Source organism: Callithrix jacchus, chromosome 2 (assembly GCF_049354715.1).
Source record: "Callithrix jacchus isolate 240 chromosome 2, calJac240_pri, whole genome shotgun sequence".
Taxonomy (NCBI): Eukaryota; Metazoa; Chordata; class Mammalia; order Primates; family Cebidae; genus Callithrix; species Callithrix jacchus.
The window spans coordinates 46,244,347-46,270,828 of NC_133503.1; the positions used below are offsets into that span (position 1 = coordinate 46,244,347).

Genomic DNA, 26,482 nt, shown 5'->3' on the forward strand with positions numbered 1-26,482 from the left:
TAAGTCAGATTGCACTCTGACTGCTCTAGTCAAAGGGAGAGCTCTAGTTAAAGGGAGAAATTAAGCAGACTGGTTTGGAGGTCACTGCGAAAGTCCAGCTTGGAGATGGTAGTGGTTTAAACCAGAGTGGGAGCAAGGGAGGTGGTGATAGGACTAAATGCAAGGTGATGGTAAACTTTTTTTGTGATTCATCAGAATCCCAGGATCTACCTAAGTTGAGCTGAGATGCAGAGCCACACTGATCTGATGATGTATTAAACAATACACTTTACTGTTTGACCCTAAAATGTATAAAGCTCCCACTCTAAGCAGGGCATTGTGCCAGACACTGCAGCTGAAACCCTCTGAGGGTGTCCATGCCCTCAGAGAGCTGTCCTTCTATTAAGAGGTTACTAGTTACACCATAACAATATGTGCTGCAGAATATGGCTAATAGCACATTTGTTCAACAAATATTCACTGCCTGTACAGTTTTAGGGGCTGCAGATAAGGCTGAGGATAGAATAAACAAACATTCTGCCTTCCCCGAGTTTATATTCTAGCAGAGAGGAACCAAAATCAGCAAGATAACCATGTGAATTATATAGCATGTTAAAAGGTAATAATGAGAGACTTCATGATGATCTAGCCCACACCTGTGCAACACTGTCATGGTGAAAACTTAGAAACAACGCACTGTCCATGTAAAGGGGAACAGCTTGGGCTGGATGCAGTGATCCGCAACTGTAATCCCAGCACTTTAGGAGGCTAAGGCGAGGGGATCGCTTGAGGCCAGGAGTTTGAGACCAGCCTAGGCAACATAATGAAACCCTGTTTCCACAAACAAACAAAAGCAAACAAAAATTGCTAGGCATGGTATTTGGGACGCTGAAATAGGAGGATCACTTGAGCCCAGAAGGTCGAGGCTTCAGTGAGCTATTATGGCACCTCTGCACTCCAGCGTGGGTGACAAGTGAGACCCTATATCTAAACAAAACTTTAAAAATAAGTGCCAGGTGCGGTGGCTCACGCCTGTAATCCCAGAACTTTGGGAAGCCAACAAGGGTGGATCATGAGGTCAAGAGATTGAGACCATCCTGGCCAACATGGTGAAACCCCGTCTCTACTAAAAATGCAAAAAATTAGCCAGCGGGCGTGGTGATGCACATCTGTGGTCCCAGCTATTCGGGAGGCTGAGGCAGGAGAATTGCTTGAAACTGGAAAACAGAAGTTGCAGTAAGCCAGGATCACGCCACTGCACTCCAGCCTGGCGATAGAATGAGATTCTGTCTCAAAATAAATAAATAAAAATAAAAATAAAAAAGGGATTAACTTAATAAAGTGGTATGTCCAGATTACAAATTACTATGCAATAGTATAAAAACACATAAGAAGATCTACCTGAACCAATGAGGCTAGGTGCACCTCAAAACATTTAAAGAGCAAGATGATGAAGTAGAAAGTATATCATTCATGTAAAAAACTAAATAGATTATACATATATATGCACATATACACACACATCTATGTGGATGTTTATGTACATACATGCATAAAAACATTTTGGAAAAGTATATGAGGTAGTGGGGTCCATCTCACTGAGGAATCAAAAGTCTTCCTGGATGCCTTACAGGGTTCATTGCAATCCCTCTGGGGAATGTATCTTGGGTAGGCGAGCAGCTCATTGTCCAGCCCTTGGTGGCCATTGCATGATGCACACTGTGTGGCACTCTGCAGGATAAATCTAACCTTGACCACAACTCTGACAAATTACATACCTGGATCAATTTCTGGAAATGCTGAGACCCTTTGGATACACAGGATGGGTGCTGGGTGAAAACGGGATTTCTCCTCTCTCCCCTGTTTCCAAGACCTTCTGCGGGTGGGTGTCTGAGGCTCTATTCTGGTCTCCTTTTCCTCATGGATTGTTATCTCGCCCACTCATTCAGCCTTCTCAAGATTGGTTAATGAGATGAACCACTCCAGTCAAGTGCTAGCAGACAGAGAGGTTGGCATTTTAAAACTTTCTCATCCCCCAAATGCATGAGTTTTATTTTAAAAGTGGGATAGAAGACACAAGTATTGCATTAAGATTGTATATGAGAAAGCACTATTACCCATAAACCACTGTAAACGTATTCCATTATTGAAATGATTAATATTTGCTCCCCCACCCTCTCCACTGTGCACAGATGAAATGATATTGTTATTATTAACCTTCTCACCTCCTCTATGGTACACAGACTGGGAATGCTATTAATAGTTTCCCCCTCCCCGACCCAGTTCTTTCTGTTACCATGAAGTAATTTGGATAAACTGTGCTGGGTTTAAAAGGCATTAAACCCAGTTTCCAAGTAGCATTGTTTCTTTTTATTGTTGAAATTTACAAAGTACTTGAATACAATGCAGATACTAGACACACCTCACCTTTTATATGAAAAAATTGGGGCTCAGAATTGTGCACTTATCCAAGTTGGTACAAATCTGGAATTTAACCCAAATCTTCTTCCAAACCTTGTGTTCATGTAGCACAACCCACGCTTTGGCTCTGAAGGATTCTTTACCACATAGAGTTTCTCACCTAAAGTCTAGCCCAGAACAGAGGAGTGTTTGCTTCTCTTTTGACTCAAGGGCACATGAGGGTGCTGGCTGGTCAATGGAGGTAGACCAGCAGCAAAGATTAGTTTTGTGATGTCCAAGCCTCATGGGAGGGGAGTCTGTGCTTGGGAACAGATAAGCAGCACCGTGGGTGCACTCCTTGAGGCTCTTTGCTCCTGTGTTTCTCTGTGCACGTGTTTGTCTCTGTGCCCTTCTCTCAAGTCTTTAAACAGGATGCTCCCTCATTTCCAGGGCTTTACATGTCCTCTTCCCTTTGCAAAGTCCTGTCTTCCTTAGATTCTAATCATCTCAGCTCCAGTGTAATTGACTCATTGCAATTGTCGGTTGAGTTGTGTCCCTCAAAAATATGCTTAAGTCCTAACTCCCAGTACTGCGAAATGTCACCCTACTTGGAAATAGTCTCTGCAAATGTAATCAAGATGACTGGTGTCCTTTTAAAAAGGAAAATTTAGACACAAACATGCAGATACAATCAGGGGAGAATGTCATGTACAAATGAAGGCAGAGATTGGGGTATTGTGTCTACAAATCAAAAAACATCAAGGAACGCCAGTAACCACAGGAAGCTAGGAGAGAAAAATAGAATAGTCTTCTCAGAGCTCCGGAAAGAACCAAGCTTGCTGACACCCAGTTTTGGACTTCTGGCCTCCCAAACTGTGAGAGGATACATTTCTGTTGTTTTAAGCCACCAGTTTGTGGTAATTTATTATGGCAGCTCTAGGAAACGAATACAGATCTTCCGAGATTTTCAGCTCAGGCCATGTTCTTCTTTTCACAACATCAGCTGTTTTTCTAAATAGCATGTATCACAGCTTGTGGCTATGTATTTGATTTTTAAGTAAATATTTATCTCCTCCACTAAAATGAAAAGACTTGTGAAAGCAGGGAGAGTGTCTGCTGATACTACCAACTAATATAAAAACAATATGATAAACATTTTTTAAATGAAAGAAAGAGTAAATAAATTAATGGATTGATGAATGACAAGAAGAGAGTACAGCACTTGTAATTTTGGCCTGGGGACATGGGGAAACTGTCAGTTTGAAAGCATAATATAGCTCACTCTCTCTTTCTCCATTTAGATTTGAACAATGGTCTTTCAAAAAGTCTATGGGTAATGATAAGATTGACAAAACAGTTCATAATATGAGAAAAACTGTCAACAGTAACACTGATGATAATTACTGTAAAACTGTGACAAGAGAAAACAAATCATTTCTCTTAGAGGAAATGAATGCCCTTTATCTTATATCTTATTAACAGCACAATCATAATTATCTGTGCCATCAATTTTGTATACAATCTAAAATTATAAATAATTTTTATTTGACAGAAAAAGTAAAATTATACATTTTTCCTGTCTTTGGAGTTAGCTATTTATAAATATAATGTATACACATATCATAAAAATTACTGGAAGAATGAAGCTGCTTTAGGCTTAAGGACAAGAACCCTGGAGTCAGACCCAGGCTTAAAGACCATCTCTTATCACTTACCACTTGTGTGACCTTGGACATGTTACTCAATGTCTCTCTGCTCAGCTTTTAATTTCTGCCTCATAGAGTAGTTGTTTGGATGTATCTAATAAACTACTACTGCTCATGTAAACACGTACAAAAGTAATTGGCACATTGTAAACCTCCATACATTTTCACCATTAATATTATCAGACAGCTGACATCTGATGAGATCATGGTGAGCCTTCATTCAGCTATTCTCAACTACTTACATCAGAACTACACATTACAAATCATTTTTCCTTTTCTTTTTTAAGAATGAGAAAGCAATGAACAAAATATGTGAGTGATGTGTGGGATTAAGAGTGACAAAGAGGAGGGGACTCAAGATGGCGCTATGAGAACAACCCAGGATTGGAGCCCGCGTTGAATTCGCAAACGGTGAGTCAGTGCTGCATTTCCAGACTGATCTTTGTTGCCCACAGAACGGGGAAACTCCCAAGTATAAAAAGACACGGGACGCCAGGCAGTAGGTCTGCCTGGTGAAGCCGGCAGCCGGGGCGGCGGCGGCCGACCCTACCCAGCAATCCCCACAGGGCGCGCTTGTCCAGGTGCCTTGTTGAACCGGCAACCTGAGACTTGAGAGGGCTGGACTTGAGACTGAACGAGACTTGCACAGTAGCCCAGCCCAGGGGATTGCAGGGACAGATCGTTTGGGATACCCAGTGGGACGAACAAAACCGCGATTTCAAACTATCCCGGGCAGACGGTCCAAGACGCTCTGTGGGGGAGGGGCGTCCACCACTACGGAGGCAACCTGCCCCAACTGATATACACGCCCACTGCTGAGGCAGCCAGCTGTTGCCGAGGCAACCCGCCCCAACTGAGATACACGCCCACTGCTGACGCAGCCAGCCATTGCCGAGGCAACCCGTCCCTACTGAGATACACGCCCACTGCTGACGCAGCCTGCCGTTGCTGAGGCAACACGCTACAACGAAGAGACTCCGCCGCAGGGTGTGGCGGAGACCACAGCAGAGCCGGCAGGAACAGCGCGAATCACACAACAGCAGGGCGGAGCCTCGGCAGCCAAACAGTGGCTAGTCTGCCTTTGAGCTGGGCAGGACACCTGATCGGACATCCAAAAATAAAGCCCAAACCCCTCAACACAGAGCATTTGAGAAAAAAAAAAGGGTTGTTTAATGAGCAGTGTTGCAGCAGAATCAAACATAGCAGCCTAACAGCCCTGAATGAACAACAGAGTGCACAGCTCAGCAATTAAACCCCTATAAAGTACAAACTGTCTCCTCAAGCAGCTCCCTGACCCCTCTATATCCAAAAGACTGTCATTAGGCAGGCATCATCCTGGGACAAAGAGAGCAGAAAAAGAAATTGGTAGCATCCCTCGCTGTGCCACGGCTACTAGAGGTGCACCCCAGACAAGCAGGGTCTGGAGCGGACCTCAACAGTTGTACAGCGAAGGGGCTAGACTGGTAGAAGGAAAACCAAGAACAGAAATACTTCATCATCAACATTCTGGGTGTCCACTCAGAGACCCAAACGAAAAGTCAGCAACTACGCAGATGACCAGCGGACAAATCCACAAAGATGGGAAGAAACCAGTGCAAAAAGGAGGAAAACACCCGAAACCAGAATACATCGCCTCCTAGAAAGGACCAAAACTCCTCACCAGCAAGGGAACAAAGCTGGACGGAGAATGACGGTGACGAAATGACGGAATTAGACTTCAGAAGATGGATAATGAGAAACTTTTGTGAGCTAAAAGATCATGTATTAAATCAATGCAAAGAAACTAAGAACCTTGAAAAAAGATTTGAAAAAAGATTCGAGGAAATGATAACAAGAATGGATACCTTAGAGAGGAATATGAATGAATTAAAGGAGCTGAAAAACACAATACGAGAACTTCGCGAAGCAAACGCAAGTTTCAATAGCCGAATTGACCAAGCAGAAGAAAGAATATCTGAAGTCGAAGACCAACTCAATGAAATAAAACGAGAAACCAAGATCAGAGAAAAAAGCGCAAAAACGAATGAACAAAGTCTCCAAGAAATGTGGGACTATGTGAAAAGACCTAACCTACGTTTGATAGGTGTACCAGAAGGGGACAAAGAGAATGAATCCCAGCTGGAAAATACTCTTCAGGACATCATCCAGGAAAATTTCCCCCACCTAGCAAGACAAGCCAACACTCAATTGCAGGAAATACAGAGAACACCACAAAGATATTCCGCAAGAAGAGCAATCCCAAGGCACATAATCGTCAGATTCAACAGGGTTGAAATAAAGGAGAGAATACTAAGGGCAGCCAGAGAGAAAGGTCGGGTCACCCACAAAGGGAAGCCCATCAGACTCACAGCAGATCTCTCGGCAGAAACACTACAAGCCAGAAGAGAGTGGGGGCCAATATTCAACATTCTTAAAGAAAAGAACTTTCAACCCAGAATTTCATATCCAGCCAAACTGAGCTTCAGAAGTGAAGGAAGAATAAAATCCTTTGCGAACAAGCAAGTACTCAGAGATTTTGTCACCACCAGGCCTGCTTTACAAGAGCTCCTAAAAGAGGCACTACACATAGAAAGGATCAATCAGTACCAGCCATTCCAAAATCACACTGAATGCTAAAGAGCTTCAACATAATGAAGAATCTACAACAACTAACAGGCAAAACAGCCACTTAGAATCAAAATGGCAGTATCAAATTCACACATAACAATATTAACCCTAAATGTAAATGGACTAAATGCACCAATCAAAAGACACAGACTGGCAAATTGGATAAAAAGCCAAAACCCATCAGTGTGCTGTATCCAGGAAACCCATCTAACATGCAAGGATACACAAAGGCTCAAAATAAAGAGATGGAGGAAGATTTATCAAGCTAATGGAAAGCAAAAAAAAGCAGGAGTTGCAATTCTCATCTCTGATAAAATAGACTTTAAAGCAACAAAGATCAAAAGAGACAAAGAAGGCCATTACATAATGGTAAAAGGATCGATACAACAAGAAGAGCTAACGATCCTAAACATATATGGACCCAACACAGGAGCACCCAGATACATAAGGCAAGTTCTTAATGACTTACAGAAGGACTTAGACTCCCACACAATAATAGTGGGAGACTTTAACACTCCACTGTCAATACTAGACAGATCAACCAGACAGAAAATCAACAAGGATACCCAGGGCTTGAACTCAGACCTGGAGCAAGCAAACCTGGTGGACATTTACAGAACTCTCCACCCCAAATCCACAGAATACACATTCTTCTCAGCACCACATCACACCTACTCTAAAATTGACCACATAATTGGAAGTAAAGCACTGCTCAACAAATGCAAAACAACTGAAATCATAACAAACAGCCTCTCAGACCATAGTGCAATCAAGTTAGAACTCAGAATTCAGAAACCGACCCAGAACCACACAGCTTCATGGAAACTGAACAACTGGCTCTTGAATGTTGACTGGGTAAACAATGAAATGAAGGCAGAAATAAAGAAGTTCTTCGAAACCAATGAGAATGAAGACACAACATGCCAGAACCTCTGGGACACATTTAAAGCAGTCTCTAGAGGAAAGTATATAGCAATAAGTGCCCATATGAGGAGAATGGAGAGATCCAAAATTGACACCCTATCGTCAAAATTGAAAGAGCTAGAGGAGCAAGATCAAAAAAACTCAAAACCCAGCAGAAGACAAGAAATTACTAAGATCAGAGCTGAGCTGAAGGAGATTGAGACACGAAAAACCCTTCAAAAAATCAATAAATCCAAGAGCTGGTTTTTTGAAAAGATCAACAAAATAGACAGACCACTAGCCAGATTGATTAAAAATAAAAGCGAGAACAACCAAATAGATGCAATAAAAAATGATAAAGGGGAAATCACCACAGATTCCACAGAAATTCAAACCATCATCAGAGAATATTACAAACAACTCTATGCACATAAACTAGTAAACCTGGAAGAAATGGATAAATTCCTGGACTCCTGTGTCCTCCCAAGCCTAAACCAGGAGGAAGCTGAAACTATGAATAGACCAATAACAAGGTCTGAAGTTGAGGCAGCAATTAAGAGCCTACCTCACAAAAAAAGCCCAGGTCCAGATGGGTTCACAGCCGAATTCTACTAGACACACAAGGAGGAGCTGGTACCATTCCTTCTAAAACTATTTCAAACAATCCAAAAAGAGGGAATCCTTCCCAAATCATTTTATGAGACCAACATCATCCTGATACCAAAACCCGGCAGAGACCCAACGAGAAAAGAAAACTTCAGGCCAATATCCATGATGAACATAGATGCAAAAATCTTCAATAAAATATTGGCAAGCCGATTGCAACAGCAAATCAAAAAACTTATTCATCATGATCAAGTAGGATTCATCCCAGGGATGCAAGGCTGGTTCAACATACGCAAGTCTATCAACGTAATTCACCACATAAACAGAACCAAAAACAAAAACCACATGATTATCTCAATTGACGCAGAGAAGGCATTTGACAAAATTCAACAGCCCTTTATGCTAAAAACCCTCAATAAACTCGGTATCGATGGAACGTATCTCAAAGTAATAAAAGCTATTTATGACAAACCAACAGCCAATATCATACTGAATGGGCAAAAACTGGAAGCATTCCCTTTGAAATCTGGTACTAGACAAGGATGCCCTCTCTCACCACTCCTATTCAGTATAGTACTGGAAGTTCTAGCCAGAGCAATCAGGCAAGAAAAAGAAATAAAGGGTATTCAAATAGGAAAGGTGGAAGCCAAATTGTCTCTATTTGCAGACGACATGATAGTATACCTAGAAGACCCCATCGCCTCAGCCCAAAAACTCCTGAAACTGATAAACAACTTCAGCAAAGTCTCAGGATATAAAATCAATGTGCAAAAATCACAAGCATTCGTCTACACCAATAACAGACTTAAAGAAAGCCAAATCAAGAGCGAACTGCCATTCGCAATTGCTACAAAAAGAATAAAATACCTTGGAATACAACTCACAAGGAACGTAAGGGACCTCTTCAAGGAGAACTACAAACCACTGCTCAACGAAATCAGAGAGGACACAAACAGATGGAGAAACATTCCATGTTCATGGTTAGGAAGAATTAACATCGTGAAAATGGCTATACTGCCCAAAGTAATTTACAGAATCAACGCTATCCCCATCAAGCTACCATTGACTTTCTTCACAGAACTGGAAAAAACCACCATGAACTTCATATGGAACCAAAAGAGAGCCCGCATAGTCAAGTCAATTCTAAGCAAAAAGAACACGGGGGGGGGCATCACACTACCGGATTTCAAACTATACTACAAGGCTACAGTAATCAAAACAGCATGGTACTGGTACCAAAACAGAGATATAGACCAATGGAACAAAACAGAGGCACCGGAGGCAACACAACATACATACAACTATACAATCTTTGATAAACCTGACAAAAACAAGCAGTGGGGCAAGGATTCCATGTTTAACAAATGGTGTTGGGAAAACTGGCTAGCCATGTGCAGAAAGCAGAAACTGGACCCCTTCCTGACACCTTACACTAAAATTAACTCCAGATGGATTAAAGACTTAAACATAAGACCTGGCACCATAAAAACCCTAGAAGGAAATCTAGGCAAAACTATCCAGGACATAGGAGTAGGCAAGGACTTCATGAACAAAACACCAAGAGCATTGGCAACAAAAGCCAAAATAGACAAATGGGACCTAATGAAACTCCACAGCTTCTGCACGGCAAAAGAAACAGTCACTAGAGTGGATCGGCAACCAACAGAATGGGAAAAAATTTTCGCAGTCTACCCATCTGACAAAGGGCTGATATCCAGAATTTACAAAGAACTCAAGCAGATTTACAGGAAAAAAACAAACAAGCCCATTCAAAAGTGGGCAAAGGATATGAACAGATACTTTACGAAAGAAGACATATATGAGGCCAACAATCATATGAAAAAATGCTCATCGTCACTGGTCATCAGAGAGATGCAAATCAAAACCACATTGAGATACCATCTCACGCCAGTTAGAATGGCGATCATTAAAAAATCTGGAGACAACAGATGCTGGAGAGGATGTGGAGAAAAAGGAACACTTTTACACTGTTGGTGGGAGTGTAAATTAGTTCAACCATTGTGGAAGACAGTGTGGCGATTCCTCAAGTCCTTAGAAATAGAAATTCCATTTGACCCAGCAATCCCATTACTGGGTATATATCCAAAAGACTATAAATCATTCTACTATAAGGACACATGTACACGAATGTTCATTGCAGCACTGTTTACAATAGCAAAGACCTGGAATCAACCCAAATGCCCATTGATAATAGACTGGATTGGAAAAATGTGGCACATATACACCATGGAATATTATGCAGCAATCAGAAATGATGAGTTCGTGTCGTTTGTAGGGACATGGATGAATCTGGAAAACATCATCCTCAGCAAACTGACACAAGAACAGAAAATGAAACACAGCATATTCTCACTCATAGGTGGGTGATGAAAAATGAGAACACATGGACACAGAAAGGGGAGTACTAAACACTGGGGTCTATTGGGGGAAAAGGGGAGGGCCAGTGGGAGGGGGAGGTGGGGAGGGATAGCCTGGGGAGAAATGCCAAATGTGGGTGAAGGGGAGAAGAAAAGCAAAGCACACTGCCATGTGTGTACCTACGCAACTGTCTTGCATGCTCTGCTCATGTACCCCAAAACCTATAATCCAATAAAAAATTAAAAAAAAAAAAAAAAAAAAAAAGAGTGACAAAGAGATATCACAAACACATTTTTTTTTAATTAAAAAAGGGCTGGAAACATAATTAATCTTTTAATTTGTGGCAAGAGAATAAGAGGCACAAAATAAAATGTTAAAATAATTTTTTAAAAGAACCAAATTGAAATTAAAACTCCCTGCTTTCATTCTTTTGAAAGCATTAATTTATTTTATGGTAGATTTCTAAGTTCAAGTTTTTGCACTTTGGTTTCAAACCTATCAAGTCAAAATTTCAAACGACTATTAAAATATCAGGTTAACTAAATGGTTGAATCCTTAGAATTGCAATCAATTTGGGGGGTTATACTTATGATCAAACACATAGAATTACAGAAAATCAAAACAATTAAGCACATCTGCTTGGTGGCCCCTTCTCAAATAAATCCTTTCTACTAACAACATTTTCAAGAACTTGGTTGTTTAAGTTTCAGATAGGTGAAGTTTACAATGGACAGTGGATTAATAGCTTCTCTTCATTGGCAGCTCAGCTGTATCAATTCCCACATCTCCTCTCCCAAGAAAGCCAATTAATATTTTTAAATTGGTATCAGAATAGCCAGGCTAGAACTTAGTTCTTCTCCTGGTGTCAAATGTGATCACTCTCATTCAACCTCAGATTTAATGTCGACTTGCCTGCTGAAAATCACTACTGCCTACACTGGGAAAATACCATGTTAAAAGATAACTCCTTTAATGATCCATTTTGGCTAGAGAGGATGAAGTTTATTTTCCAGGAAGATGCCAGCAGCTTGTGCTCTTTTTGGGTGTCTCCCATCTTGTCTTTGTGGTTAATTGTGGAATCACGGATATCATGGCCAACTGAAATAGGAACAGGACTACTTGATGGGCTGTCTACACCATAAGCAGTCATTACCCCAGGTCAGCACTTCCTGAGAGATAAAGAGGCTGTACAGGAAAATGAACAAACCAACAAGATGCCTACAGATCCTATAATTGTCTAGTGAAATTGATAGGCTATGCTTGTCAAAACTGCTGTTTGGCAGTCTCCCTTCCTGTCTCCCCCTCCCTCCTGTGGCTGGCAATTTCCATCTGCAGCTTTTACAGTTTGATGTGTAATTTGGCCTCACATGTCTCCCTGAATGTGTCTTTGTGTCACTTCCACTTTTGAGACTGCATCTTTCTCAAACTTATCTCTTGGTATTGTTCAGATCCACTCTTCTTTGCTGTTGAATAGCCAGAATTCATCTTTGAAAAATTTACTGTGAAAATAAAAACAACTGTCAAATGAAGAAAATAAAAACAACTGTCAAATGAAGAAAATAAAACACAGAGAACTAAACTGTTTTGTCAGGCATAGGAATTAAATTTTATGTCTGTTGTACTTTTGATGAAAGTATGCACATATGGGCTTAAGTCCTATCAAATTGTGACAAATTTTGTGTTTGTTTAAGGTTCTACACTGGAGGCTGAATAACTTGGAGGCACAGGATAAAAAAGCACATGCAAGCAAGCCAATTTGTTTTATATGTAACCATTTTAGATGCGGGATCTGACAGATTTTCTCCCTTCATCAAATTTATGCTAGAGATGAGTATTCATGATCAAGCTAGACTCAAAACAAACTAACAATGCAATAAGTATTAACACCCAGAACTCTTAAGGAATGATTTTTTTTTGTACCAAATTTGGTAGTTTATAGACAGTTGCCAATGTTCCAACTAAATTAAGTGCTCTTGAATACAAGCTTAAATAAAGAAAAGCCTATTTCATGGATAAGAGGCTAAAAAAGAAAAACAAAATGACACTGATTGCCTGGCTTACTTCCACACCTATCTCTAAGGCAGAAGACTCTCAAGAATCCAGACTTCCTTTTCATAGACTCCAGATAGATGAAGTTTATGATGGACGCTGGATTAATGGATGTTAATCTGCAGCTTGGCTATATCAGTTTCCACAATTCCTGTCTCAAGAGAGCCAGATGAATAGGATTCTTCCTTAGGGCATTATTGAATGGCAATGGTACTTCTCCAATAGCACCATTCCTAGCATGGACATCAGGCCCAGATATTTGTTATATGTTCTTCCGTAGCTTCTGACCAGCAAGTAAGGATTGCTTTTCTCTTTTCTTCCTCTATTTTTACGGAAGTGACAGGTGGGTGTGCCTGTTTGTGTGTGGGGGGGAGGAGGGGAAAGAGAGAGAGAGAGAGAGAGAGAGAGACAGAGAGATAGAGAAAGAAAGAGAGAAAGAACAAATGAGCAAGTTCAGGGACTTTTCCTCCTCATTTATACTAATTTTTATATACAGATTTATAGAAATTGAGATTTAGCTCTAGATGTAACTGCTTGACTTAGACTAAGACATAAGTTATATATAATGGGAACATTTTTTTCTGACAAAGTTATACAGAATAATACATAGTTCTATTATAGTATACATTTTAAAGCCCAAACAGATCAAGTGTTTAAAATCTGAACATAATACTATAATATTTGCTTCCATTTTAAAGGAGAGACAAAAATACAACAATATTTTATGAAGATCTTCTCAATCATAGGCTTCTAGCAGCCTTAACTTTCCTTATCTCAGTAAAGGTTAGGAGGACATATCCTTTATGGAAGTTGGACAAAATTTAGTAAACATATACTGAACCATATTTAAGATATTGTTCTATAGAAGTTTTACTGAGACCAACATGTTGCACAACTTCAGGGGATGTCATTCATGTATGCTTCTGATATGGTTTGGCTGTGTCCCCACCCAAAACTCATCTTGAACCGTAGTTCCCATAATCCCCATGTGTCATGGGAAGGACCCAGTTGGAAGTGATTGGATCATGGAGGCAGTTTCCCTCATGTCGTTCTCATGATAGTGAGTTCTCACAAGATATGATGGTTTTTTATAAGGGACATCCCCGTTTACTCGGCATTTCTCTTTTGTGTTGCCATGCAAAGAAGAATGTGTTTTCTTCCCCCTCTGCCATGATCATAAGATTCCTGAGGCCTCCCCAGCCATGCAGAACTGTGAGTCAATTAACTCTCTTTCCTTTATAAATTACCCAGCCTTGTGTATTTATTTATAGCAATGTGAGAACAGACTAATACAGTAAATTGGTATTGCAGAGAGTGGTGTGCTGCTATAAGGATATCTGAAAATGTAGAAGCAACTTTGGAACTGGGTATCAGGCAGAGGTTGGAACAGTTGGGAGGGCTCAGAGAAGACAGGAAAATATGGGAAAGTTTGGACCTTCCTAGAGACTTGTTGAATGGCTTTGACCAAAATACTGATAGTAACATGGACAATGAAGTTCAGGATAAGTTGGTCTCAGATGAGATGAAAAACTTGTAGGAAATTGGAATAAAGGTGATTCTTGCTATGCTTTAGCAAAGAGACTGGCAGCATTTTGCCCCTGCCCTAGAGATCTGTGGAACTTTGATCTTGAGAGAGATAATTTAGGGTATCTGGTGGAAGAAATTTCTAAGCAGCAAAGTGTTCAAGAGAAAGCATAACTGTTTGGAAAATTGGCAGCCTGATGATAAAATAGAAAAAAAAAAATCTTCTGGGGGTGAAATCCAAGCCTGCTGTAAAAATTTACACAAGAAACAAGGAGCCTCTACTAGTTCATTTTTAAGCTGCTAAGAAAAACATAACCAAGCCTGGGAAGAAAAAGAGGGTTAATTGACCTTAGAGTTCCACATGGCTGAGGTGGCCTCAGAATCATGGCAGGAGGTGAAAGACACTTCTTACATGGTGGCAGCAAGATAAAAATGAGGAAGAAGCAAAAGTGAAAACCCCTGATAAACCCATTAGATCTTATGAGACTCATTCACTATCAAGAGAATAGCATGGGAAAGACCCAGCTCCCATGATTCAATTACCTCCCCCTGGGTCCCTCCCACAACATGTGGGAATTCTAGGAAATACAATTGAAGTTGAGATTTGAGTGAAGACATAGCCAACTCATAACAGAGACAAATGTTAATCACCAAGACAATCAGGAAAATGTCTCCAGGGCATGACAGAGACCTTCATAGCAGCCCCTTCCATTACAGGTCTGGAGGCCTAGGAGGAAAAATGATTACATGGGTTGAGTCCAGGGCCAGCCTGTTGTGTGCAATCTAGGAACTTGGTGCCCTGAGTTCCAGCTGCTCCAGCTGTGGCTGAAAGGGGCCAAGGTACAGCTTGGGCAGTGGCTTCCGAGGATCCAAGCCCAAAGGATTGGCAGCTTCCACATAATGTTGAGCCTACTTGTACACAAAAGTCAAGAATTGAGGTTTGAGAACCTCTGCCTGGGTTTCAGAGGATGTATGAAAATGCCTGGATGTCCAGGCAGAAGTTTGCTGCAGCAGTGGAATCCTCATGCATCTTTGCTGGGGCAGTGCAAAAGGGATATGTGGAGTTGGAGACCCCCCAAAAAGTCACCACTTGGCCACTGCCTGTGGAGCTATGAGAAAAGGATCACTGTCCTCCAGACCCCAGAATGGTACAACCACCAACAGCTTGCACTGTGTGCCTAGAAAAACTGTATACACTCAACACCAGCTGTGAAAGCAACTGGAGGGGGGCTGCATCCTGCAAAGACACAGTAGAGCTTCCCAAGACTGTGAGTCCACCTCTTGCATTAGTGTGACCTGGATGTAAGACATAGAGTCAAAAGAGATCATTTTGAAACTTTAGGGTTTAATGACTGCCCTATTGGATTTTGGACTTTAATGCGCCTGTAGCCTCTTTGTTTTGGCCAGTTTCTCCCATTTGAAGCAGGTGTATTTACCCAATGCCTTACTTTTGATTTCACAGGCTCATAGGCAGAAGAGACTTGCCTTGTCTCAGATGAGACTTTAGACTTGGACTTTAGGATTAATGCTGGAATGAGTTAAGATTTTGGGGTACTGTTGGAAAGGCATGATTCTATTCTGAAGTGTGAGGACAAGATATTTGGGAAGGGTCAAGGTAGAATGATATGGTTTGGCAGTGTCCCCACCCAAATCTCATCTTGAATTATAGTTCCCATAATCCCCATGTGTTGTGGGAGGGACACAGTGGGAAGTGATTGGATGATGAAGGTGGTTTTCCTCATGAGGTTTTCATGATAATGAGTGAGTTGTCACAAGATCTGATGGTCTTACAAGGGCTTCCCCCTTCACTCAGCACTTCTCTTTCCTGCTGCCTTGTGAGGAAGGATGTGTTTGCTTCCCCTTCTGCCATGATTGTACATTTCCTGAGGCCTCCCCAGCCATGTGGAACTGTGAGTCAATTAAAGCTCTTTCCTTCATAAATTACTGAGTCTCAGGAATTTTTTCATAGCAGCATGAGAATGGACTAATGTAGTTTCCTAGAATTGCTCAAAATGGAAAGTGGTCATACATAAAGAAATATAATCTGGATTTTCCCTGGTACTCTGAGGCACATAGAATGATGCCACCTCCTCAGCACTGAAAGCTCTTCACAGTCTGGCTTGAACCTCACTTATCACAATCTACACTGGCTAAGATTTGGCTATATAATATATATTCACTGTCTACCTTTTCTTGTGATTGATCTATGCTCTTCTATCCCCCAGGCCTTTGCTCATGCTAATCAATAAAAGAGAAAATATACACCCATCTATTATTACATGTGGTAGGAAAAACACTAAAGCATATCACATTTGAGCTGTAAAGAAAATTTAAATGAAATAATGGCAGTTAAAGTTCTGATTTAGTAGGTTGCAAGAATTGCTGCTGGCTTGAGTAGATGTTGTAGATGTTGACATGAGCAGAGTTGTGTGCAAGTAAGTCAAGATGGGTTACAGTAAGAAAACTTGTACAATTGTTAAATAAGACAGAATCAGGCTCTAGCCTGTGGTGGAAATTATAAAGAATAGCTGTAGATAGAATGCCAGGGTAAGAGAAGGTAATTGAAAAATCTTGGAATGTTGTTTACATTGGTGAAAAAACAATGAGAACGAGCCTTTAAATAACAGCAAGACCACAAGAAAAGAGGGTAGGCAGAGAGGTATGTGAGGTGGGATGAGGCTGAGTGGCTTAGGGAATAGAGAGGAATTAAGAATCATTTTTTACCCCAGCCATAGAATGAACTTGTTTTCTTGAACATCTTACTCATTAAAAAAAAAGCCCTAAAATTTCTGGATTAACAACAATAGCAAAAGCCAATCGCAGAACAAAAATAGAATTCCAGAAATACAAATACCACAGATGGCTCTATCCTTACAGAATCAGCTAAAATGTGATGTCTATTGTACACTGGGGATAGGCAACAAACCCTAGTGTTTCAAGAGTAGGACTCTCTTTGTAAGAAGGAGCTTTCTACAAATTGGATTTCCAAATAGAATTAAAATCAATCTGCCCTTCCCAAAGAACACCAAGGAAAACTGCCTATTCAAACTTGGTGGTATGTGAAGCAGAAAATTATTCTCTGGCATGGAGCCACAAGTCATCCTTCATGGTGGTGTGTAACCTAAATGTACTCTATCTATGTTAGTTGAAAGTATATTGTCTGAAAGGCCAGTGCTCCCAATGATCAAAGGAAGCAAATTCAAAACCTCTTTGGAGAAATACCCTTTCAACACAGACCTCAAAATATTTCCTCTGATAACGTTCTCAAGTAGAAAAGTTCATGGAGAGGAGAGAAGCAGAAATAAAATCAGACTATTAGAGATTCAAATATTAAAATTATTAGTCATAGAGTATGAACCATACTAAAATAGTTAAAAATACTAAAAATATTAAAAAATAAAATAAAGGATATAAACAAAGAACTAGTGGTTATAAAAATAAACAAATTGAACCTTTAGGAAGGAGAAAAACAATTATAACTGAAAATTAAATGGATATTAACTATTAGGTTAGATACAGATAAAGAAACATTTAGTGAACTGAAAAGTAGATATAAAGAAATTATTCAATAGTAGGAATGAGAAGACAGATATTTAAAATATATATACAGGGTTAGGACAAATGGAAATCAGAATGAGAAAGGCTAATATATATCTCATGAAGTTTCTAGGAGGAGAAAATAGGCAAACCTGGGGACAAGTGTACTAATATTTGAGAAGATGTAACAGCAGCTTTAGAATTTATCTGTCTTTAACTGTCTCATGAAAGAAATTCAGCTGTTTATTTGTTTCCTCATTTTGTCACTACTAAAAGCTTTGATCAGAACCAAGTCCAGATTCTGAGCCCCAAGACATAGCCAAGAATTAGCAAATCTCTGAGGGAAAAAGCAACTGTTGATCTTCAGATCACCTCTGGAAGTTTCTTGCCTTTCTGCAATTTTAGTTCCCCTAGACTTTCTTTCTTTGGTAGCTTTCAGATGCCTTTAATATATAATTTTTGTAACATATCTGGCTTTTTAATTGTTTTCAGTGGAATCCTGGAGTTGTCATGAGCTACTTCATTCTAGCAGAAAGTGGAAAGAAAGGGTGATGTCTTTGATATTTTTGCATATTGAATTGGTTGGCATATTTATGTGGTTGGAGGAAGGTATAATAAAAATGTGGTAGCTGGGAGGGAGACTATGTAGAGTCTTGTAGGCCATGGTAAGAATTTGTTTTTTTAAAAAACCATAAGGTCAAAATATGCTGAGGACCATTGCCATAAAGGAAATAGTCTAAGGAGAGAAACACAATAAATAAAAGGAATGTGATTCTGAAAAGGAAGAGAGTATCCTGGGATTAGGCTCAAGATTAGGATCCAGAGGCAGTGAAATAAGTTAAATTTAAATTACTTTGTGATCAGATACTGGTTTGTGGTTGATTAGTGGAGACAGAATATTTTAAAGATGAAGTATATGCTGATTCCTTCTCCTTTCCCTTATAGTTAGTACCAGTAAGATGAAAAGCAGCCTCTAGTTGAAAAGAAAGAAAGGAATCTTTTTGTGAGCAAAAGTCATTTGCTATGGTCTGAATGCTTTTATCCCCCTAAAATTCATATGTTTAAATCTAACCCCTACAGCGACAGTTTTAAGAAGAGGGGCCTTTGGGTGGTGAGTAGGTCACAAAAACTTGACCCTCATCTTTGATCATTGGGAACACTGGCCTTTCAGCCAATATGTTTTCAATTAACATAGATAGCATAGGCATAGGTCACAAACCACCATAAGGATGATTTGTGGCTCCATGCCAGAAAATAATTTTCTGCTTCACACAGCACTAAGTTTGAATAGGCAATGCAACTAGTGCCATTATGAAAGAGGCCTAAAGAGGCTTGTTTGTCCCTTTTGCCATGTGAGGATGCAGCAAGTAGGTGCAATTTATGAGGAGTGAGCCCTAACAAGACACCAAATGCACTGGTGCCTTGATCCTGAACTTATCTGCCTCATAACTGTGAGCAATAAATTCTGTCATTTACAAATTACCCAGTGTAAGGTATTTTGTTATAGCAGCCAGAATGGAGTAAGACACTGCTGACCACTCATTTTGCTTGCTCATCATCTCTCCATTCTTCTGATAACAGATCTGCCTTTGGGCAACCATCCTTCCTCATTCTCAGTCCATATGATTTTAGTACAGTCAGCCTCATTTTCCCTTCTGCCTCTTTCCTAAGTGCCTGACACAGAAGTCAAAACATGATCCAGAGAAACTGCTTACAGTAATCACAATTTTGTTTCGTGAAACTCAGTTCTAGAACTTTTGTTGGAGCTATTTTGTTGGGGTTGATGGAATATTAATCTGAACTTGCTAGTAGTTAACACAAGGGAAGAACTAACACAAGAAACAGCTAAGCTACGAGGAAGCAAAGGCATCAGAATGATACAATGGACTTTGAGGACTAGGGGGAAAGGGTGAAAGCTGGGTGAGGGATAAAAGACCACACACTGGGAACAGTGTACATTGCTTATGTGATGGGTGAACCAACATCTCAGAAATCACCACTAAAGAACTTATTATTCATGATGTACAAAGAAAGAAGGAAGAAATAATGAAATAAAGAAAGAGAGAGAAAGACCAGAAGCCAAAGGGGAAGAAGACCGAGAAGCAGCAAGTCAGAAACTGATGATCCAAACATGGTTGAGTATGGCTCTATTTCTATACCTAGATCAATTATCTTTCCTGCTTAAGTCAATTTGTGTTGTGTTTTGGCAAACTGCAAAAGAAAAACTCCTCACAAATACACTTGGGAAATTGTGCAATAAATGGGATTTGTTTCCAATAGCAGTTGAACAAGACATTAAAAATCCTAGAATTTCAAAGCAGTATAGAACTGCAGAGATCAAGAGGACACCTAGGGAAATGTTTTGGCTTGCCTCAAGTCCCATAGTGAGTGAGTGGTAGATCTACTGCTAAAATCTAGGTATCCTACACTTTTCTTCTCTCAAGAAGAGATAATGATATACAGTCATGTATAATTTAATAAGAGGGATATATTCAGAGAAATGTATCTTTTGGCAATTTTGTCATCCTGTGAACATCATAGAATGTACTTATACAAACCTATATGGAACAGCCCACTATACACCAAGGCTATATGTTACAGCCTATTGTTCCTAGGCTGCAAAGGGGTAGAGCATGCATCTGTACTGAATATGGTAGGTAATTGTAAGTCATAAGTATTTATGTATCTGAACATTCTTAAACATAGAAAAGGTACAATAAAAATACAAGACAAGTGAGACACCTGTATGGAGCACTTACTGTGAGTGCAGCTTGATCACTGGAAGTTGTTCCAGGTGAGTGAATGAGTGAGTGTGTGTGAACGTGCAGACCTAGTCATCAGTGTACATTATTGTAGTCTTTATAAACGCTGTACACTTAGACTACACTAAATTTACATAAAAGTTTTATTTCTTCACTAAGAACTTAACCATACTTCTTATTGAAGTGTAAGGTATTTTGTTATAGCAGCCAAAATGGAGTAAGTTATACTATAATTTTTTTTTGAGACAGAGTCTTGCTCTGTTGCTCACACTGGAGTGCAGTAGTACAATCATTGCTCACTGCAGCCTTTACCTTCAAGGTTCAAGTGATCATCCCATCTTAGCCTTCTGAGTACCTGAGACCACAGGAGCATGCAACCACTCCCAGCTAATTTTTTTTTTTTTTTGTAGAGACAAGGTCTCACTATGTTGCCCAGGCTGGTCTTGTGCTCTTGAACTCAAGCAATCCTCCCACCTCAGCCTCCCAAAGTACTGGAATTACAGGCATGATGCACTGTGCCTGGCCTTTACTGTAACTTGTTTACTTCAAAAACTTTTTTACTTTAACTCTTTATTTCATAAACTTATTAATTTTTGAAACTTTTGACTCTTGTAATAACAGCTTGAAACACTAATATTTTTGTACTGCTATACAACAAATTCTTTTTATATCTTATTCTGTATGCTTTTTCTATTAAACATTTGTTTTTACTTCTTAAATGGTTTCTTAAAAACTAAGAAACAAACACAAAACATACATTACGCTAGGCATGCACAGGGTCAGGATCACAGTATCTGTCTTCCATTTCCACAGCTTGTCCTGCTAGAAGGTTTTCAAGACCAAAGACATGCATGGAGCTGTCATCTCCTGTACTAACAATGCCTTTTGGAATACCTTTTGAGGCTGTCTATAGTTAACTTTTATATATAAATAGAAGGAGTATACACTAAAATAACAAGGAAGTATAGTATAGTAAATACATAAGCAACAGCCTTTTATTATCATGATCAAATATATATTGTGCATCGTTAAATGTGCTATACTTTTATAGAGTGGCAATGCTGTAAGTTTGTTTACACCAGTAATACCACAAACACGTGAGTAACGCGTTGCGCTACAGCATTAAGACTGCCACGATGTCACTAAGCAAAAGGAATTTTTCAGCTCCATTATAATCTATGGGGCCACCATGGTAGATGTGGTCCATCTTTGACAGAAACCTCATTGTGCGGGACACGGCTATATGCTTCTTTTCTCTCCTGGCTTCCTTTTACTGGGAAGTTTGGTGTTAGGGAAGAGAGGAAGAGGCTCCAACATTAGAGGTAGAGCAAGGTAAGAGGAAAGACAACCAGGGAGTGAGGAATGATTCACTCTCAGAATATTAAATTATCCATTAGTAATTAATAGTTTCTTCATGGAAAGCCAACTAGATTCCCCTCTGGTAATCAATTGCCCCAGTCATTACTCAATAGTAAGTCACACAGAGGTTTCACTTCCTTAACTTATAAATATCTTTGGCAGCAGTATCTATTTGATACTGCTGGTTATTATTGTGATTTTGCAGAAAGGCTCTGGGGTGGAGTCAGGAAAAAGCTTCTCCAAAGAAGCACTTTGACCACATGTGAAGGTAGAAAGTAAAAGGTCCACTGGAGCTGTTTTCTGAAGGATGCAGCATTTTATAGAAAGAGAAAATAGCACTAATAATGTAACAGAGTATGAATTACAAGGTACAAGCAAACATCTGCACACAAACAAGCCAGGACAATTTTATTTTATCAGATGCCACACCCAGGACACATGAGTGAAATCTCTTTGGAATATGTTCATTGTTGCTGCAAAACAGAATGTTCATTGCTTTTAAGAATAATTTTCCTCTGGTTTCTTAAAATGCCTTTTCCATCGTTAAACCCATTATCAGTGTGTGAAAACCTTGTATTGATCAAGCTGAGTTTGAACTGTCAAATTCTAATAAAGTAACTTACCTTCTGCATTGTAAGCAGTGGATTATTGGAGCCAGGAAGGGAATTCCAGGAACCTCTTAACTCAGAGACAGCGAATAGTCACTTGTGAAGTAAACAATAAAGTCAGGTATGGTGGTTTATGTCTGTAATTCTAGCACCTTGGGAGGTTAAGGTGGATGGATTGCTTGAGCCTAGGAATTTGAGAGAAGACCGTGTGCAACATGGCGAAACGCCTTCTCTACTGAAAATAGAAAAATCAGACCGGTGTGACACATACCTGTAATCCCAGCTACTTGGGAGGCTGAGGCCACAAGAATCATTTGAGCCCAGGAGGGAGTGGCTGCAGTGAGCAACATTGCAGCACTACATGCCAGCCTGGGTGACAGAGTGAGAACTGTCTCAAAAAAAGAAAAAAAAAGTCTAAGGTCCTATGTGACTTTTGTCAACACCCCACTGTTTCTACTTTGGGCTTCACCTTTCTGATCTGCAAAGCAAGAGAATTAGACTAAGTGAAATCTAAGGTTACTTCCAGGGCAGAAGTGCTCTGACCTTCTATCCTCAGGGTAAAGCGTATAGCTGGGACATTGGTTATGCAATTTGCCATAAACACTGAAAGAAAGCAAAGCCTTAACCTTAAGCATAATTAAGGGCTTGCAACTAAAACTATAGTTCTGTTTTTTATGTGTAAAACGAATACTGTGTTTTAAATGCACCGTTTTGATGTGGATATGGGGAAACACTCCTGTGTTGTAGTGGGAGTGTAAACTAGCACAAGCTTTCTGCAGAGTAATCTGGCAACATATTTAACAATTCAAAATGTATGTAGCCTTTGATTTAGACATTTTGCTAGGAATTTATGTTATAGATATACTTGAACATGTGTGAAATGATTTTTATATAAGGCATTATGCAAGTATAATATTGCCTCAGGTAGTGAAATGCTGGAAATAACCTAACTATTAGTATCTATAATGGAATAGCTCTACAGTGAAATATCATGCAGATATTAGAAAGTAAAATTTAGATCTGACAGGAAAATCTTAAAATATATTAATAAGGAAAGACTCTTACAGAAGTGAATTCCCTCAGTTCACTGATTCAGAGAGACTCAGAAGGGATGTTGGCTTTTTCCATCTTTCCCAAGGCTTGAGAACCAGCAACTGCCTTCCAACAGAGTTGACTGGCAATGCTTTTCAGCCGAGGCTGGCAAGGAAGAGGCATGGGGACTCTGGCTGAAATATTGAGATATTCAAATTCCTGAACTCAAGCAATCCTTCTGCCCCAGCCTCCCAAACAGATGGGACTACAGGTACATGCCACTGTGCCCAGCTACAAATTCTTTTCTCAACATTTTTTTATGGTCATCTGGTTTAATGGACATCTCTTAAAAAAAGAAAGCAAATAGTAACAATAATACTAAAGTATTGAGCACCTACTCTGAAGTATTGCTAGAATTCTTTGTATATTCTACCATTTATCCTCAAAATTATGATCTACCCAAATATTACAGACTGAGTATTCCTAATCTGAAAATCCAAAATCTGAAATGATGCTCAAAGGACATGCTCTTTGGAGCATTTTGTATTTCAGATTTTTTGGATTAGGGATGCTCAATCAATATACTGCAAATATAGTGTTCCAAAATCTGAAAAAAATTCTACAATCTGAAACACTTCAGGTTCCAAGCATTTCAAGTAAGGGATATTCAACCTGTATCTCCATTCGTCAGATGAGAAAACTCAGACTCAGAGAAGTTTAATGATTTGCCAAGAGAATGACAGTCAGTAAGGAATTAAGATTAGTATTTAGTTCTTTGCTCTCAAAGCTGATGTGTTTACCTGTGTGAACACAGGCTTTTGCTGATGCCTGGGGCCCATGTTAGATGCGCAACCAGCATTAATAAGTGCAGTGTTTCTGAAACCTTAGGCATTTTTGTAGCATCCTTGCAATGTTCACTATGCCAACTTAATATTAGTTAATTAATTTCCATTTAACTCATTTATGCTTTCTAGTTCTTTGCTCTCAAAGCTGATGTGTTTACCTGTGTGTTATACTGTCTGTACTTTTTTGAGGATTATGAATCATGAACTTTTTAATACAGGCAGTCAAACAGGCACTATGAATATATATTAAATAATTCTAGGAACTGTGTTAAGTCTTCACCAAGTGCAGCCAACATGTCAAGTTCCAGAAGGGACAAAAATGAACACAAGCTCTTGGTGATGCCTGGGGCCCATGTTAGATGTGCAACCAGCATTAATAAGTGCAATGTTTCTGAAACCTTAGGCATTTTTGTAGATTCTTGCAATGTTCACTATAGCCACATGCCAACTTAATATTAGTTAATTAAGTTCTATTTAACTCATTTATTTTCCTTTAAGTCCATCTATTTTAGCCTCCACCTAAGCACTGTATCTGCTAAAAGTTGTGGTGTGTCAGTAATATTTTCTAGTACATGCTACAATAAGCATATTACTATGGGGAAAAGTCCATTCATGTGCCATCTAACACCACACTCTGGGAAATACTAGATTAGTACCACATTGTCTCAGAGTGATACGGCCCCCTGCCAGGCCCCATGAGATTTTCCTTCTTAGCTTTTATGATGTTGTTGCTCACAGAACTGGATATATGTAGCTACCAGTATTTCCCTAGCATTGGTACATTCTCCCTGGTAACATATCCTAATCCAAAACTGACAGACATATTCATTTTCCTTCATGCACCACCCTTCCTAAATGTTTGACTGACTGGAGATGTAATGCACAACAGTGGATTTTGATACTAAATATACGGTAAGTCAACGACTCATATGAAAATCAGATCAGCAATAGTAAGTACAGAGTCTTCTTACCAAAATGAGTTGAAACAGGAGGTTAGAGAGGAGCCATGATTTGAACCAAATGTTTCCACAGGACAGAATATAGGTGTTTTGAGGTAGGCTACATCAACTGGTCTGAGGAAAGTCAATTCAAAAAGGGCTTAAGCTGGATATAATGTTTCAGCATTTTCCCCAAATATTGTGAGAGAAGAGGGCAATTTAAATTGGTTATTTATTATATTTATCAATAAATATTTGCCTATTTTCTAAAAGATGTCCTTAAGAGACATTCTTGGAAATGTGCAACTATTGAGTCATAGAGTGTGAAAATATTATACACGTTTAAATATATATGGTGAAACTCCACAAAACTAAGATTTCAGTGACAGTGGAAGAATAGTGTTGACTCCAAAACAATAAAGTTAACAAAAAATAAAAAACAAAATAAAATTTAAAGAGATATGGACCGAAGAAAGATTCGTTTCCCACAACATTGAGTTTCAGACACGATCTCTCTAACCTTGAAGATATTCAATATCACCTGAGGAGTTTGTGAACCATGGAGCAGTTAGGGTCCACCCATTTAAATCTAAACTAGAAGCTCTGAGGTGAGGACTAGGCATCTTCATTTTTAGGAGGATCCCAGGTCATTCTGACGCACACAACATTCCAAAACACTGACTTAATTGACAGTTAGTCATGTAGGAGGAGGAGGCTGGAGTTATAATTACTAACACTTACATGTTAGTTAAATAATCAATCCACAGAATAAATAGTTCTTTAACCTTGTTGTTTTCCACAGTTTTAACTTTTGTTCCTTCAACTCTGAAACTTTCTGCTCCCCCACCACATTTCAATGTTCCTGAAATTGAGATGCTTTTAAAAATTGATGTATAGTTTTTTTCCTGAAAAGATGTTATTAAATCAATGTTACAAAATACAAAGAATTATGTCTTAATCAAAGAAATTCAACATTTATGAGAGACCTCAAAGGTTCACAATATGAAGTCATTTGTAACATTGTGGGTTCCTGGGTTCAATTTGTGAGTATTCTGAAGCCCGTGTGTAGCTGAGTTTACCTCCCAGTGTGCACACCACAGCATTACTCCTTAGAGATGCAGTGCCTCTCCTAAAGTAAACAATGGCCACCACCTCAACAGCACATTTTGTTTCCTTGCTAAAATTATCCTCTCAATACATCCAACTGTTAGTGATGGTGATGGGAGTGAAAACGTTTAAGCATGGTAG

At 39.5% G+C, this 26,482-nt stretch overlaps 1 protein-coding gene across 11 annotated transcripts in view; it reads right to left on the reverse strand.

Moving 5' to 3' along the window:
• Positions 1-26,482, reverse strand: part of JAKMIP2 (janus kinase and microtubule interacting protein 2) — a 207,011-nt gene that overhangs the window by 108,937 nt on the left and 71,592 nt on the right. For 4 of the 11 annotated variants that reach the window (XM_078365759.1, XM_078365753.1, XM_008987363.5 and 1 more), the window contains exon 2: positions 1,758-1,972. The exons of the other annotated variants lie outside the window; for them this stretch is intronic. The gene's annotated coding sequence lies outside the window, so the exon portion shown is untranslated. The remainder of the gene's footprint in view (positions 1-1,757; positions 1,973-26,482) is intronic. 11 annotated transcript variants of the gene reach the window in all.